General features: G+C 49.2%; 1 protein-coding gene across 3 annotated transcripts in view; it reads right to left on the minus strand.

The window, feature by feature from the left end:
* The window catches only part of SLIT1 (slit guidance ligand 1), a 187,958-nt gene that overhangs the window by 123,683 nt on the left and 47,982 nt on the right, over positions 1–16,293 (minus strand). Inside the window, exon 1 of one of the 3 annotated variants that reach the window (XM_063670052.1) lies at positions 5,630–5,647. The exons of the other annotated variants lie outside the window; for them this stretch is intronic. The gene's annotated coding sequence lies outside the window, so the exon portion shown is untranslated. Of the gene's footprint in view, positions 1–5,629; positions 5,648–16,293 lie in introns of those variants that run through there. 3 annotated transcript variants of the gene reach the window in all.

Raw genomic sequence — 16,293 nt, forward strand, 5'->3', positions numbered from 1 at the left:
GGAGACCAAGGCGCAGAAAGATTGAGCCATGGCCCACAGTCATCCAGTTAGTAAGTTACAGAAACTTGACTTGAAGCCAGACATTCTGACTCCAGTGTCTACTTCTCCAGCTCCCTCGCAAGGACAGAGCCAACTACATTTCTGAGAGGGAGGCTGCTACAGAGATAAGGATTCCAGCAACATGGAAGATGGGGTCTCCCATATCTTGAGATGAGTACCAACAGGTTCCCACAACTCCATCGTAGGCAGCTGAAACCCTGTTTTCAAGTAAACAATAATCAGAAGGGAAGATGATTCTTGCCTCATTCATTCAACAAACATTTACTGAATATCTAATAGATAGCAAGGGCCATGCTGGGTATTGCAGACACAGAGAACACAGATGTGCACCCCAGCTCTCCAAGGGAAACAGACTCCTGTTATGAAAAGGTAAAGCCACGGTGTCCAGAGCACGTGTCAGAGGAACCCCATCCAGCCCACAAGGTGAGGAGGGAAGCCTTGCTGGGTAAGTGGTGTTTCAGCTGAGACCCGGAGGATGACAGACATGGCCTGGACGATGTGTATGTGAGTGTGTGTGTGAGTGTGTTACATATGTGCATGTACATCTGTCCAGGGAGGTACATACTCCGGGCCAAGAGAACAATGTGTACAAGCCCAGAGTGGAGTGTGAGGAAGGCACATCTGAGAGGAGCTCAGAGAGCATCAGGGGAGCCCTTGTATTCATTCAACAAATGTTTGCCAAATGCCAGTGATGCTTCCTGGGATCACTCCCAGGAAGTCCATCCTAGAGCTGCTTCTTCTCTGAGTTCTTCAGACAGCCTCCAAGTTTGTGCCTCACCTGCTCAGCAGCTCTATATTTCACCTGTCTATTTCACCTGTCTCTACCTTGAGGCTCATCCCCTCCAGCATCTCCAGGCTCCTCAACTCCAGTCCTCATCAACAGACGTCATTTATCCAGGAAGGAAAAGGGGCTAATGTTTGTGGAGGCCAGCCCTGCACAGGGGGCTTCAAACACCCTTCAAAGAACCCAACCAATATCCCCAAAACAGAGATGCTACTATCATCCCCACTTTACAGATGAAGAAATTGAGGCTTAGGGAACTGCAGTGACAGTTGCCGCATGTCACAGATCTTGTCATGCTCTTCCCAAAGATGTGATCTTCAGAAGTCAATGCCTGGCCTTCCCTAAAGGGATTGCCAAAAAGTCACACATGTCAAGTAGCTTTTCCCTAAAAATCTGACACCTTTTATCGGCACGTCAAGGTTCTGCAAAACAATAGATTCCTTCAAAATTCCTGTGGAATGTAAAATTGTAATCCATCTAGCAAGAGAAGAAGTAGAGCAACCTCCCTTCATTTGGCAAAGAATGCTATGCATGGGGAGACTGGGCCATTCCTTTCCTCCAGAATGTCTGAACCATCCTCAAACAATTTCAGAACAAGCCCAGTGCTAGGCAAATTTGGAGACAGGCCGGGCGCAGCGGCTCACGCCTGTAATCCCAGCACTTTGGGAGGCTGAGGCAGGTGGATCACTTGAGGTCAAGATCACTTTGAGACCAGCCTGGCCAACATGGCGAAGCACCGTCTCTACTAAAAATACAAAAATTAGCTGGGCGTGGTGGCAGGCGCCTGTAATCCCAGCTACTCGAGAGGCTGAGGCAGGAGAATCACTTGAACCTGGAAGGCGGAGGTTGCAGTGAGCTCAGATTGCATCACTGCACTCCAGCCTGGGCATCAGGGTGAGACTGTCTGAAAAAAAAAAAAATTGAAGACAGAGTACAAACATAGTACAGTGACCCAGTCACAAGATTCAACAGCTGGCAACTGAAACACAAGAACAAGGGTCCACGGCAAAGCCACAAACCCTCAGCTCTCAAGCAGAGGGACCAGCCATCACGTGGAGTAGGATGTGTTCCAAGGAGTCCTCAAATCCCTCCATCAGACATTGTTGCCTGAATAAACAGTACTCTCTTCACATGTATGTAGGCTCAGGGGATGAGTGAAAAACAAACCCACTTAACAGCATTATGCAGTGGAAGCCTCGGGGGTGAGACCACACAGGAGTTCACTTTCTGCATGATACAGCTCTGGGATATTTGAATTTTATCATGAGTATGCATAACCTTATAAATTTTTAAATAATCTAAATATGAAAAATGGTATGAAATTCAAGGTAGCTCTTGTCCCTGCACATTTTCTTAAGTGACACATGCTCAAAATCCAACCAAAACCTGGCAGGGCAGGCGAGAGGAGGACTACGAAGGCTTTCGACATTCAAAAGTGTTCTTTGGCACAGAGAAGGTTGGGCCCCAGGGAGGGGGGTCTGTCAGCCCCATGCTCCTCCTCAGCACGGTGGCTGCCCTCCCTCGAGCTTTGCTATTCCAAGGTTGAGGCCATTTCATGCCTTATCAATAATTCATGGGTACAAACAATAATGCCAGCTGGATCTCCTCTGCGGAGGCTGTAGGGTGAACCTCTAACCACCTAGGAGCAAATGTCCACTGGGGTGCGCACCCGGCTTCCCAGGGGGAGACAAGACTTAGAAGCACTTTAAGAATCAATTCCAGCCTGAGAGGGCTGACCTTTGCAGACAGTCTCGAAGGTACCCCCATGTTCCACTCAGGGCCAATGGGACCCCTGGGAATACACAGCATGGGGTCCCTTCCCCACCCAGGAGCACTAAGTATACCTAGTCCAGCCCTTGGACAGAGAAGCAGCATGGACATTAGAAGAATCACTAAACCAGGAGAGGGAAAATTAGGTTCTAGTCTCAGCTCTGCCACTTACCCGCTGTGTGACCCAACATACATTGCTTAACCTTTCTGAGCTTCAGTGTACTCTTAATAAAATGAAGATGGAATAGAGAAATAGGCAAAGGATTCAAACAGGTGGTTTAACAGAAAAGGAACACAAATGGCCTTGAAAGCATTAAAATGGGATGCTTAACCACACTCATAATTAAATAAATACAAGTTAAAACAAGATGTATTTCAGCCCATCAAACTGGCAAAGTGAAAAATGTCAAGAATGTTCAATACTGGAGGTGTGGAGAAACAGAGCTTCTTGTATACTGTGAAGATGGAACAGCTTTTCTAAACAGCAACGGGGCAATAGGCATCATAATGTAAAATGCATCTTTTCTTTGACTTAGCACCTCCATTTCTACGAGTTGGTCCTACTGATCTTGCCATATGAGAACAGAGTCAGACAAACAAGGACGTTTCTTTGTAACAATGTTTATAAGAGCAAAAAGACTGAAAACAATGTAATGTCCCTCCATGAAATACATATAATAAGACTGTGTGAGCCTGGGCAACATGGCAGAAAACCTGTCTCTACAAAAAATACAAAAATTAGCCAGGCCTGGTGGTGCACGCCTGTGGTACCCTACTCAGGAGGCTGATGAGAGAATCGCTTGAGCTCAGGAGGAGGAGGTTACAGTGAGCCAAGATCACACCACTGCACTCCAGCCTGGGTGACAAAGTGAGACCCTGTGTCAAAAAAAAAAAAAAAAAAAAAAGTAGGCCAGGCGCAGTGGCTCATGCCTGTAATCCCAGCACTTTGGGAGGCTGAGGCGGGCGGATCACCTGAGGTCAGGAGTTAGAGACCAGCCTGGCCAACATGGCGAAACCCTGTCTCTACTAAAAATACAAAAATTAGATGGGCTTGATGGTGCATGCCTGTAATCCCAACTACTCGGGAGGCTGAGGAAGGAGAATCGTTCGAACCCAGGAGGCAGAGGTTTTGTGAGCTGAGATCGCACCACTGCACTCCAGCCTGGGCGACAGAGTGAGACTCTGTCTCAAAAAAAAAAAAACAAAAAACAAGAGTCTGAGTCTATGGTGCTAAGAACAGGAGCACCAGCTGTAGATGTGCTGAAATACAGTGGTCTCTTAGCTCTACAGGAGGAAAATAAACAGGTAAGCTCCCATTCTGAAGAAAGAGAGAGAGAATATCTGTGTTTTCATATGCAGAGAACATTTCAGGAAGCTTCCACATGAAGCTATTTTAGTAGCTGTCTCCGGGAAGGGGATGTCGAGATCTGGAATAGGACAGAGACTTATTTTCATTTTACATGTCTCCGTCTTATTTAATTTTTTAAACTAGGTATTAGATTTTTAATAACTTTCCGATGTGAAGGTTCTGTTTCGCTTACACAGAAAGCACCTTGGTTGTGTGAACATTTGATGTAGCTGATATGAGAGAGGGCTATAAACTGTAATAGATGTGAGCGTGCACATGGGACACGTGGGACATGGGTGTCTCTTAGAGACGAAGACCCCACAGGGTGAACAATGAATCGGATGCAGCACCCATCGCTTTTTAGAGTTCACACCACATTCATCCCCAGAGGAGTTTCAGGAGCCACCAAAAGTGGCAGAGTCCAAACTGGCCTTTACCTGAGAGGTTCAGGATGGTGGAGATGAGGCTTTTAAAGCCTCATCTCCACCACCCTGCTTCCCAGGAACCAAACCTCTTCACTGATACATTTTACCTGATGAACCAACTTCAAAGCTAGAGACTGGCTCTCAAAGAGCAGGTCTGAGGGATGCACAAGGGTTTTCTTGTTGACTGACAGATTCCAACACCAGCCCATAAGCTCCACCTTACAGCTGGGGCAGGAGGCATTCCCCAACCTCACTGATGCCTAGCTGGGCACTCAGCAAACATTTGTGGAATACACGAATGAGTGGCTGGTCTTGGGCAGGTCCTGAGAGCTCACAGGCTGTTAGATCTGGAAGAACTTTCCAGAGGAAGCCCCTCAGTCCCACGTATGGGTGTGACTTGCTCAAGACTCACAGCAACAAGAGACAGAGCCAAGGCTCAAGCCAAGACCTGTGACCCTCGCCTGGCACTTCCTGCCCTTCTCATCTCCCTGAGCATGCACAGAAGTCACCTTTTTCCAGATACAACATACGGCCAAACACTCCTCCCATCTATGCCATTCTCAGGCTTTAAAGGTTTTGAAGGCTGGGCGCGGTGGCTCACGCCTGTAATCCCAGCACTTTGGGAGGCTGAGGCGGGTGGATCACAAGGTCAGGAGATTGAGACCATCCTGGCTAACATGGTGAAACCCCATCTCTGCTAAAAAAAAGTACAAAAAAAATTAGCTGGGCATGGTGGCGGGCGCCTGTAATCCCAGCTACTCGGGAGGCTGAGGCAGAAGAATGGCGTGAACCTGGGAGGCAGAGTTTGCAGTGAGCCGAGATCGCGCCGCTGCACTCCAGCCTGGGTGACAGAGCGAGACTCCGTCTCAAAAAAAAAAAAAAAGGTTTTGAAGTTGGTTTCCAGTCTGACATTTCTGTAAAGTATCCAGACCAATCAGACTCATCAGCCAAACCTTATAGCTTAAAAGAGAAAAGGGCTCTTCCAGCCTTATGCTGTCCATAAGTTAGGACAATGTCTATGCAGTACCTACCAGATGCAAGGAAGACACAGCTCACTCCCTCCTTAGGAAATGAACTCAGGATCTCTCCTGGACAGTGCCCGGTCACTCAAGATGTGCAGAAGCAGCCTGACCAGCAATGACCTCATCAGGAACCACGTCCTCTGGGCACAGAGATGAGCCAAACAGCCTCCAAGACCTCACCTCTATGTGTGCAAGTTCCACTCTACAAAGAAACACTCACTAGAGCTTCAGGGATCATGCGTAGTCACATGGTGGCTTCAGCACCAACCAGTGTGCAGGGAGGACTCCAGCAAAGTAAGAAAGCACAGCGGAGAAACCAGCAGCCTTGGGGCCGCTCCCAGCTCTGCTCCCACCCAGCTATGACTCCAAGGAACTTCTGCCACCTCTTCGGGCCTCACTGTCCTCATCTGCAAAGACAGGATGTGAATTAGAACCTCTCTCAGGTTCTTTCCAGTTCATATATGATTTAAGCAATGATTCTTTGGGGATGAGAGGTAGAAACCCCAGAGGCAAAGCTTTTTCATGAATTGACAAGCAGCCGCTCAGAACAGACCAGCTCCCACACTGGCCTCCAAGAAGCCCCTGGGAACCCACCATACAGGGTCAGGGAGCAAATGCACCACCGAGCCCCTGCTCTCGGGCCTTGCACTGACGCCTTCTTCCCGGCCTTCCTGCGGTCAGCCCCCTCGGCGCCTCTGCCTCTTGTAAGTGAGGCTGGCCTCAGCCCTGGCCCTCTTCTCCCCTCCTCGGTCCACACTGCTTCCTCTCACCAGAACTCTACAGTCCCAGGGCCCTGTCCCTCCCCTTCCCTGCAAGCCTGAGCCAGAAAGTCCCAGGGAGCTCTTCATCACATTTGAGAAACAAACCTTTTGAACAAATGTGGGTAATCATAAAGATGGGCCCAGCGGGACAAGCAGAAGTGTTCATCTGTCTCCTGGCACGATGCCCCCACCATGGCTAGAAGCGCACGTGTGCATGCACACACTCTCCCCAAATCCCACTCCTCTTCAGCAAAGAGCTGTGAACGTCCACCAGGAGACACCCCACCAGCTCACCCCCACAAAGTTAACTTCCCAGAATGGGTCTTCCCCACCTCCCTTGGGCTCTGGGAGCAGGAGTTTAACAGGCCCCTCCTGCCCTGATGCCCACAACCTGCATTGTGTGTGCAGGATCCACAGAAAGTATTGCAGCAAAGAAAGGCACGCCTGGAGCCCAGAACCCAAAGCCTGGGCTGGCAGTGGTTGCTAAGAGACAGAGGATGCCCAGCTGGAATCGTGACTGAGGTTTCTTGTTTGTGCAAGAGCAAGATGAAGAGGAAAGGAGAGGATGTGTTTGCTGTGATGAATTCCGGCCTCCACCAGATCCTGCCGGAGGGAGAAAAGATCTCACTTAGGATCATACTCAATGATGTTCAGGCCCTCCAGCCTTCTGGCCGCAGAACAAGCAATAAGCCCCATTCCTTCCCTGTTCCTTAAATATCTGCCCTGGAAAACTAAGACAAAAAAAAAATCTTAGGAAAGAAAAGTTAGCGATTTTATTTTGTAAGGTGCAGTGTGGTGGAGGAGCAAATCCAAAGTGAGGCTCAGACTGACTCCATTCAGTCCCAGCTTCTCTGCTTCCTGCTCTGTGTCCCTGGGGAAATTGCACAACCTCCTTGTGCCTCAGTTTTCACTTACATTAAAGAAGCTAATATGGCCGCGTGCGGTGGCTCACATCTGTTATCCCAACACTTTGGGAGACCTAGGTGGGTGGATCACGTGAGGTCAGGAGTTCGAGACCAGCCTGAGCAACATAGCGAAACCCCGTCTCTACTAAAAATACAAAAATTAGTCAGGTGTGGTAATGCGTGCCTGTAATCCCAGCTACTTGGGAGGCTGAGGCAAGAGAATCACTTGAACCTCTGGGGCAGAGGTTGCAGTGAGCTGAGGTCATGCCACTGACAGCAAGACTCCATCTCAAAAAAAAAAAAAAAAGAAGTTAATATAAGTTCCTCATAGTGTGTTGTGAGGCTTAAGTTCAGTAACCCATGTAAAGTACCCATCACAGTGCCTGATCTCAGTTAGGACCCACGAATGTTCACTGTTACTAGATGTGGACTGTTGCAGGTGGAGCATCTAGCGCAACTCCTCATTGTAAGATGAGGAATCGAAACTGCAGAATGGCCTGAACCAGGGCAGAGAGGGTAATTTCCATGCTGCTCCACCATACCTTCCCTCCCCTGCCCTGGGACGACCCGTGGCCCATCTCACCAGCCTTCCAAGCAGGCATCCTGGGCTAATGCTCCACTGCCCCAGCTCTGCTCTCTTCACTCCCTCATCCTGCGCACAGGTCCTGAGCACCTCACCATCGGGTACCGGGCATGGAGTGAAAACAATGTGGACACAGCCCTGCTCCCCCGACCCCACCCATGTTTGCTGCTGATGGAGCCTTCACAGCCAACACACACTCAGTCCCCTTCCTGCTCCCAGCCAGACGTTCTCTCAAGAACAACGCGGTCCCTCTCCACAAAATCCACAACTACTCACCCAGCTCTCAGGCCCTGGCATCGCCCCTAGATCTCAAAGTGGGTGAAGGCAAAGAGAAGAGTAAAAACAGACGGAAATGACCTCTTCTGGCAGGGCAGCCTCTCCTCCGCCAGGAACAGGAGCCAAGTTCAGGGAAAGGGGAGGTTTCGGACAGCACCCTGAGTGGCTGATGAACAAAATTTCTAAATCCTAAATCAAGCACGTGCTCAGATGCAGGGATTTACTGGTATTAAAAAATCTGGCTGGTATGGTGATTTCTCAAAAATTAAACATAGAATCGCCACATGATCCAGCAATTCCACTTCTGGGTACATACCGAAGAGGAATGTACAGGGACTCAAACAGATACTTGTACGCCTTCATTCATGGAAGTATTATTCACAACAGCCAAAAGGTGGAAGCAGCCTCAGTGTTCATCCACGGATAAATGGATAACAAACGTGGTATTTAATGTGGAATATTATTCAGCCTTAAAAAGGAAGGACATTCTGACATATGCCACAATGTGGATGAACCTTGATGACATTATGCCTCGTGAAATAAGCCAGTCGCAAAAGGACAAATATTGTATGATCTCACTTATCCAAGGTACCCAGCACGGTCAAATTCACGGAAACAGAAAGTAGAATGATGATTGCCAGGGGCTGGACTCTGGAGCCTGACTGCCTAGGTTCAAGTCCTGGCTCTTCTTCTTTCTAAGTGTGTGATACTGAGCAAGTTATTTAACCGCTCTCTGCCTCAGTTTCCCCATCTGTAAAATAAGGATAGCTGCACTTATACTTCGTAGGGCTACTGGGAGGATTAAATGAGCTAATATGTGTCAAGCATTTAGAACATCATAAGGCTCATAAAAACACCACACCAGCACCGCTATTGTTTTAGATGGGGGAGAGGGTTGCCATTCGGTCCATGGTCTGAATGTCTGCGAACATGTCTGTCCTCCTTTCTTCTTCCCTAGATTTGCTCAGGGAACATGCTCTGTGATCTGGACCCCTAAAGAGTCCACGGTTCCCTGAGTGGGCAGGACCTTGGCCACGTGGACATTCTCAATCTTGGTCATGAAACTGTGGTGGCTGGAACATAGAATGGAGCCTGTGGGGCCCAAGCACACCCTGCCAGGTGAGGCCGACAGCATGGAGCAGGCCAAGCAAGGGCATTGTGGGCAGTGTGATCCCACCCTTCCCTGTCAGTCGGCACCAGAGGAGGGCACTTCCTTCTGCCCTAAAGAGCCACACAGGCCAGAAACAGCCTTCCCCTTCCTGCACAGCTGTCCATCCAGGGCCCATGGGACGCCTCTAATGCTCTTTAAAATTCTGCCAGCATCTCTCACCACACACACTCTCATCAAAAACAGGCCCATTGAAGCAGCTAATTCAAACAAATTCGCCTGGGCGCTCACAGCCTCTGGTGGATGTGAAGCCACAAATGAGGCCTTTCTTCAGGCTGTGCCCACCCAGCCCTGGACCAGGGGTGGGGAGTGACCAGTAGTACTACAGGCACACAGGCCCATGCCTCTGCCAGCCATGCTGGGTATGGCCAACAACACACTCACCGCAGTCACAAGCACTTGTTGACACCCCGCTACCAGCCAGGCCCTGGAGACCCCTGTGAACAGCAGATGTGGGTTCCGCCCTCTGGAGGCTGTGACGTTTCTCAAATGGCTCCACCACCTTAAAGGCAGAGGACCGGAGCCCAGCTGCCCCAAGCACAGAACTTCCTGAAGGTCTCTTGTTTTATCTTAAATGTTCTAGCCAATTCTGCATTTTACTCCTTAATGCCCCATTTGTTTTCCGATAGTCATGATAATAACAGCCACAAACATAAACTGAGACATGCCAAGTTTCAGGCATCGTGCAGAGCTCTTTGTGTGTATCACTGCATTTGCTAAACCCAGCCTATGCGTGGGGACTAAGTATCCGCATGCTGCCAATGAGAACACTAAGGCAGAAGGAGGTTAGGCAACGTGCCCAGGTGGCAGAGCTGGGCTTGGAACCCAGCCCGGCCCCCAAGTCCACTCCTTTAACAGCTGTATAAGTGAAATATGTAGAACTGTTTTTATTCACTTAACTGTCCATCCCCCAAATGTTTAAAGTAGAAATGAAGCTCCAGGACGATGCCCCATTGAAGCCCTGTGGCTGCATGCCCCAGGCTCACTGCCCTGGACCCCTGGGGTGTCCAAACTCCTGCAGAACCCTGCCTTCAAGGTTCAGGTTCTAGGCACTGCAAACTGAGGTGCCCCTCTGCCAGCCACAGCCTCCTCCTTTGTCTTCCCAGACACTGGCCCCTGCAGGCTTCAGTCTGGCCCGTCTGCAGGCTCAAGTAACCCAGGGTCCCAGATAAAGCCAACTTGAGGTTCCCCTTTAATCTCAGTCTCTCCCCTCCCCACCAGGTGACAGATTTTAGGATTGCAGCACTCATTCTTTCCCACGGTGACCCTTCCCAGCTCCAGTGTCTGAGAGTCCTCTTGGTTCCCTGAGCCTCAAACCACCTCCAGAACTGTCCCCATGCAGCAGGTGCCTGTCCACAGTCCAATGGCCAAGACCTGGTACCCAAGTTGTCCAGCTGATTGCCATGTTGGCTCCCATCCCAGGTTGCCAACCCAGTCATCAGCCCATTGCCACCACCCTCTTCTGAGCCCTGGGCCCTGTTCCTAAACTCTGACAGAATCTAAAATGCCAAGGGCCCCAGCATTTCCAGGGGTCAGCCACCCCCATTTTTCATTGTGTATTCCCCCACCTTCGGAGGGTCCAGTTACTACTAGGCCCCGTGCACATGTGCCAGGACGCTGGAGTTTTCTGTGCCTCTGAGATGTTACACCTTGTCGACCTGCCTCAATCTCCAGGGCCGGTGGGGCCAGCACTCCTGGCTCCTAGCCCATCCCCTTCCCTGCCTGGATGGAGGCCTTCTTCACAACAGGGAGCACAGCTACAGCCTACATTGTCAGGCAGAAGGGAACAGCCAAAGATGAGCATCTTTGGAGGGCATGAAATGGATCACTGGCAGCCCCATGTCCGAGGCAGGCCCTCCTGAGGTTTAGATGAAAACAGTCACCAGGTAATGTCCCCCGGTCATAAAGTAAATTCAGGTGAGCCTGGAAATTGGGAAGTTGCATGCTCATGGGCAGCTTTATCACAAGAGCCAGAGAGTGGGAGCCACCCAAGTGTCCATCCACAGTTGAATGGATGAACAAAATGTGTACAGACAATGGAATATTATTCAGCTTAAAAAAAAAGGAAATCCTGACACATGCTACAACAGGGATGAGCCTTGAGGACATTATGCTAAGTGAAATAAGCCAGTCATACAAAGACACACACTGGGCCAGGCGTGGTGGCTCACACCTGGAATCCCAGCCTTTGGGAGGCCAAGGTGGGAAGATGGCTTGAGCCCAGGAGTGTGAAACCAGCCTGGGCAACATAGGGAGACCCCATCTCTAATATTTTTTAAAGAATTTCTTTTTAAGACAAACACTGGATGATTCCACTTCTATGAGGTCCCTGGAGCTGTCAAATTTATAGAGACAGAAAGTAGAATGGTGGCTGCCAGGGACTGGCAGGCGGGGCAATGGGAGTTGTCATTTAATGGTAATAGAGTTTCAGTTTTATAAAGTCAAAATGTTCTGGAGATCGGGTCCACAATGATGCGAACTTAACATTACTGAACAGTACACTGAAAAATCATTATGATGGTAAATTTTATGTTATGTGTATTTCACCACAATTTAAATTTTTTAAATAAAATAAAAGTGAAACAAGGACTATTTTGCACGTAGATTACATGTAATGACATATCATCCATCTCCTTCTATTTGCTTGGAATCACATTCATGAGAAGCTGTGCTGAAGGGTTTGGGGAGGGAAGGATCTTGATATTTCGTGGGCCTGCCAAAAACTCACTCCAGTGCCAACCCCAGGTCCTGTATCCCCTGCTCACCGTCTTGTCCCCTGGGTCACTCTGATTTGCCATCATTTCTGGACAGCTTTATACCCTTGCTGTATTGGATTTGGATTGTTTCTTTGCTATGACTGTGCTGCTGGGCTATCTGGCCATGGAGCAGACACCCCACTAAAGCTGCTGCATGTTTTCTGGGGCGCTATCAGGCCTGAGGGCTGGTGAGCCCCCACCTCCCAGCGGGCAGCCCTGAACCTTGGTCAGATTCCTTGCAGGTCTTCTGCCATCTCAAGAGGCTGGGGCGGCCTCACTTCCTCTCCCCAAAGAGGTGTGTTTGCTCTGCTCTGGGTGAGGGATCATTAGCTCACCTCATCCTGTGCCACGTACCTCCTCCCACAGCCCTTGTGTCCCCACAGTCACAGCCACAGTTGCGTGACAAATGACTGAGGAGGTCTTGGGGACGCCATCTCATTCTGCAGGCGTTATTGTGCCTGACCTAAACCCAAATACCCAGGCCCCAGTCTCCCGGGTGACACCTGAAGGCTGCAGTTTCCTGGCAACCAGGAACAATAGCCCCTGGGAAAAGCACACACAGTTTGAGAAAGGGCGGCCTGTTCTCTCTGCGCCCCTGGGTAGGAGCAGAACACTTATGCTGCCGAGTCTCCATTCAAGCCTGAGGGTGGGGGCCTCAGAGCCCACCTGCCCACCCTAAGCCCGAGCTGCAGATCTCTCCCACCTGAGTGCTGTGAGTGCCTCTTCATAGGACAAAAGCCTCTCTGAGCCCACCCCTGGCTCTCCTCTCCCTCAGCAAGCATCCCTCCATGCCAGGCCCAAGTCTGGACTTTGTTCCCCGAGAGCTGATTCAAGGTGTTCAGACTTCTGTTTGGGGGACTTCCGTTGTCACCTTTGCCTGCAGAAGTGACATTCTGTTTCCCCTTTGATTTTTTGGGGGCCAGCTTCCCAGTTTGATCCCAGTTTGATCCAGTGGTTCTGGAAGAGAGGTGAGGACGCGGGCTTTGCCATCAGGCAGGCCCTTGGATGAACCTCCCTCCCAGCCACTCACTCACTCACTGTGCAACCTGGACAAGTCACCAAATGAGGGGTCTCCTTTCCTGCAGCTGACATTGACTCACATCCCCAACAGGACCCACCAGCTCTGAAAAGCAGAGACCACAGCCTTTTTTCTCACCACGATACCCCCAGAGGCCAGAATGTGGCAGAAATAGAAATATCTGTTGAGTGTGTTACAAATGAAAAAGTAAAGATCTGACCTAGGAAAAGCCAGAGGCCTACGGGCCCAGCCCGGGGAAAGCCCCGTGCCTGCAGAGTTGAAGGCATGGGCTTCGTGAACGGGACCCAGCAGGCACAGCCAAGCAGGCTGGGGAGCCAGCGGTTCATGCTCCCTTCCCCATTGCCTGACCACGTGCCTGCATCTTCATCTGTCCATAACAGTTCAGTCAGTTAACATGGTTCTAAAATACTTAGGCTCGGTGTCCACTCACTGCGCAACTCCATCAGCGTCTCACTGAAAGGGGAGGGAAGGGACAGGCAATTCTACCCTCCTCCCTAGAATGGAGGCCCCTTCAGGAGAACACAGACCTGAAGAGCCAGGGCAACAGAACAGCATTCCTTTGGGAGGTAGAAAGCAACAAGCAGAAATCCACGAAAACCTGGAATCACAAAGGGAAGTGGGGCAAGCTCAGCGTCCTGGGAACTGGAGGCCGAGCAATAGTGAGGAAGCTGGGGTGGAAGCAGCTTCCCGCTGGGCAGCCTGAGGCCTGGAGAGGTAACCCCAGGGGGCTGCAGTGAGTACCCACAGCTCAGGCGCTCCCCAGCCCTCAGGGCAGCTCTCACTGGATGCTGTACTTGGGTCTCTCCCCAGAGGGGCTACTCAGCCAAGTGGAGGAGGGGCTACAGAAGGGGATTTAAACAGCCACCGATGGTCCCGTTTCTGAAAAGGACAATGACAGAGACCAGGTCAGGGAGTGGGTCCTCTGTTAAAACCACTTCTCTTGGGCATAGGAAGAGATCATTCTATTTTACCTGCTCCATAGAAAAACACCCCAGGAGCTGACACACTGTGCCCTGTGGAGGGATAAAGAAGGGATGGTGGTTGGAAAGGCACCCCGGGCCCCTGGGTGGGCTCCTGGATTCCCGGGGTCCTGGGGGTAATGATGGAATTTAACATTAGGATGGGGCCCTCGGGCTGGCTAACTTGAGATGTCAGCATCTGCATTTGGCATTGGTGATAAATAAAGAATGGCAACACACTCATAAAACCATATTCTAAAGTCACTATAAGTCCTTATAGAATGTACAGTACCAAGAGTGAACGCTTGTGTCAACTCTGGCCTTGGGTGATGCTGTGTCACCTTGTCCCTTCATCCATTGTAATAGGTGCACCACTCTGCTGGGGGAGGCTGTACCCATGGGAGGGCAGGAGGTGTATGGGGAATCTCTGTACCTTCCATTTGGTGTTGCTGTGAACCTGAAACTGTTCTTTAAAAATAAAGTTATTTTTTAAGTGGCTTTACCACGAAGCTAAGGGAACTTATATTTCAAGGCCACTCACTTGCATTGGCCTCTTCTACAGTGTGAGTAGGTCACCAACAATGTGTCCACATGCTATTATAATTTTGTAAATTGTGTCATAGTAATCTTTTTGTATCCTTACTTTTAGAAATCCCCCATCAAAAAACAAAGCAAAGTAAAACACAACAAAAAGCTTCAGGCTCCTGCCCCCAAAACAAAGAAACAACCCATCTCTTTACATGAAAATAAAAAACAAACCATCTCTGCCCGGCGTTTTATAGAGTACTGACGAGCATGACTGGTCCTCCCTGAAAGCCAGGAAACGGGCAGAAATGAGTGATCCTTCCATGTTTAACAAAGCTCCTAATTACAGAGCTCGCAAGATTTGAAGGCACACTGTTGGTGTGTAGGAGGCAACACTATGTCCTTGTGGCATGATGAGACATGCCTGGGGGCAGTGGCCGGGTCACCAGGAACACTTCTCAACCTAGGTCCCTTCTGGATGTGAGCTGATATTAACAATGGAGACAGGCGATCAGAACAGATTGAACAGGGACAAGTCCTCCCTGTTAGAGTCAAAACGGATAACTGTCAAGGTCTCACCCTCAACAAAGACCGATGCTCTTGGAGTTAAATGAGCTGGAAAAACCAGCAAGCATCCCTCCAACCTGGACTTCACACCAAGCAGGCCTGCAGTGAGGTCAAATAAGAGAAAAAGGAAGCTCTTTGTGGATTTAACCACAATCCTTTTATCAGCATTAAAAACAACCATTTTTATTTTATTTTATTTCTTTAAAAATAATGTTTTCCTCTTCCTAAATAATAAAGGAAATCCTTTATATAGTCTGGAAACATTAGCTATTAACTGAAGCACTTTGGAGAGAGACATCTTCGAGGCACACTCCTCTCTTGCTAGAATGAATTCCATATGCTTGATATCCAGACCAAATTTCCAGAATCTCAGCCACATTTGATTGCCTGATTCTCTTTGTTTGGGGGGAAAAAAATCCACAAATAATCAGAAAACCACATCTGGAAAATTTTTCTCTAACATATTCTAAATACAGGATGAGGATTAAGATGCTGGAAATGTAATTGTTTTGTTTTGTTCCCCGTATTTTCTACTGTTAGAGGGACTCTGACTTAACTATCAAGAAAAATACAAGCTTAATGTTTCTTTTCCTTCCCTCCTTTCTTCCTTCCTTCCTTCCTTCCTTCCTTTCTTTCTCTCTGTCTCTCTTTCTTTCTCTCCATCTTTCCTTCTTTCCTTCTTTCTTTCTTTTAGACAAGGTCTCACTCTATGCCCAGGCTGGAGTGCAGGGGCATAATCTCGGCTCACTGCAGCCTCAACCTGCCCAGGCTCAAGTGATCCTCCCACCTCAGCCTCCAAAGTAGCTGGGATTACAGGTGTGCCCCACCATCCCCAGCTAATCTTTGTATTTTCTGTAGAGACGAGGTTTCGTCATGTTGCCCAGGCTGGTTGCTTAACGTTTCTTGATGGTTTACCACATGTTTGGCCCCATTAACAGCATCATCCCATTTAATCTGTGCTCAACAATTTAGATTGGTTCTTGCTATGCCCTTTTTCCACATAAGAAAACTGAGTCTAAACAAGATTAAGCAACTTGCCAGGTCTCCGAGCCGGTAAGTAGCAGAGCTATTGGATTCCAGAGTCTAAACTCAACTTCCCTGTTGTGCCTGATTCCCAATTAAGATTACAGTTGATCCTTGAACAACATGGGTTTGAACTGCCTGGGTCCACTTATATTGGATTTTTTTCAGCCAGAGGCAGATGGGACATACAGTGTTTGCAGGTTATGAAACCTGAGTATACCGAGGGCTGGCATTTTATATACGCGGGTTCTGAAGGGCTGACTGCAGAACCAATCTACCAAGTACACCAGTGGTCAATTATATTTGGGTAGCACCAGAGAAT

This window comes from Pongo pygmaeus, chromosome 8, assembly GCF_028885625.2.
Source record: "Pongo pygmaeus isolate AG05252 chromosome 8, NHGRI_mPonPyg2-v2.0_pri, whole genome shotgun sequence".
NCBI classification, from domain to species: Eukaryota; Metazoa; Chordata; class Mammalia; order Primates; family Hominidae; genus Pongo; species Pongo pygmaeus.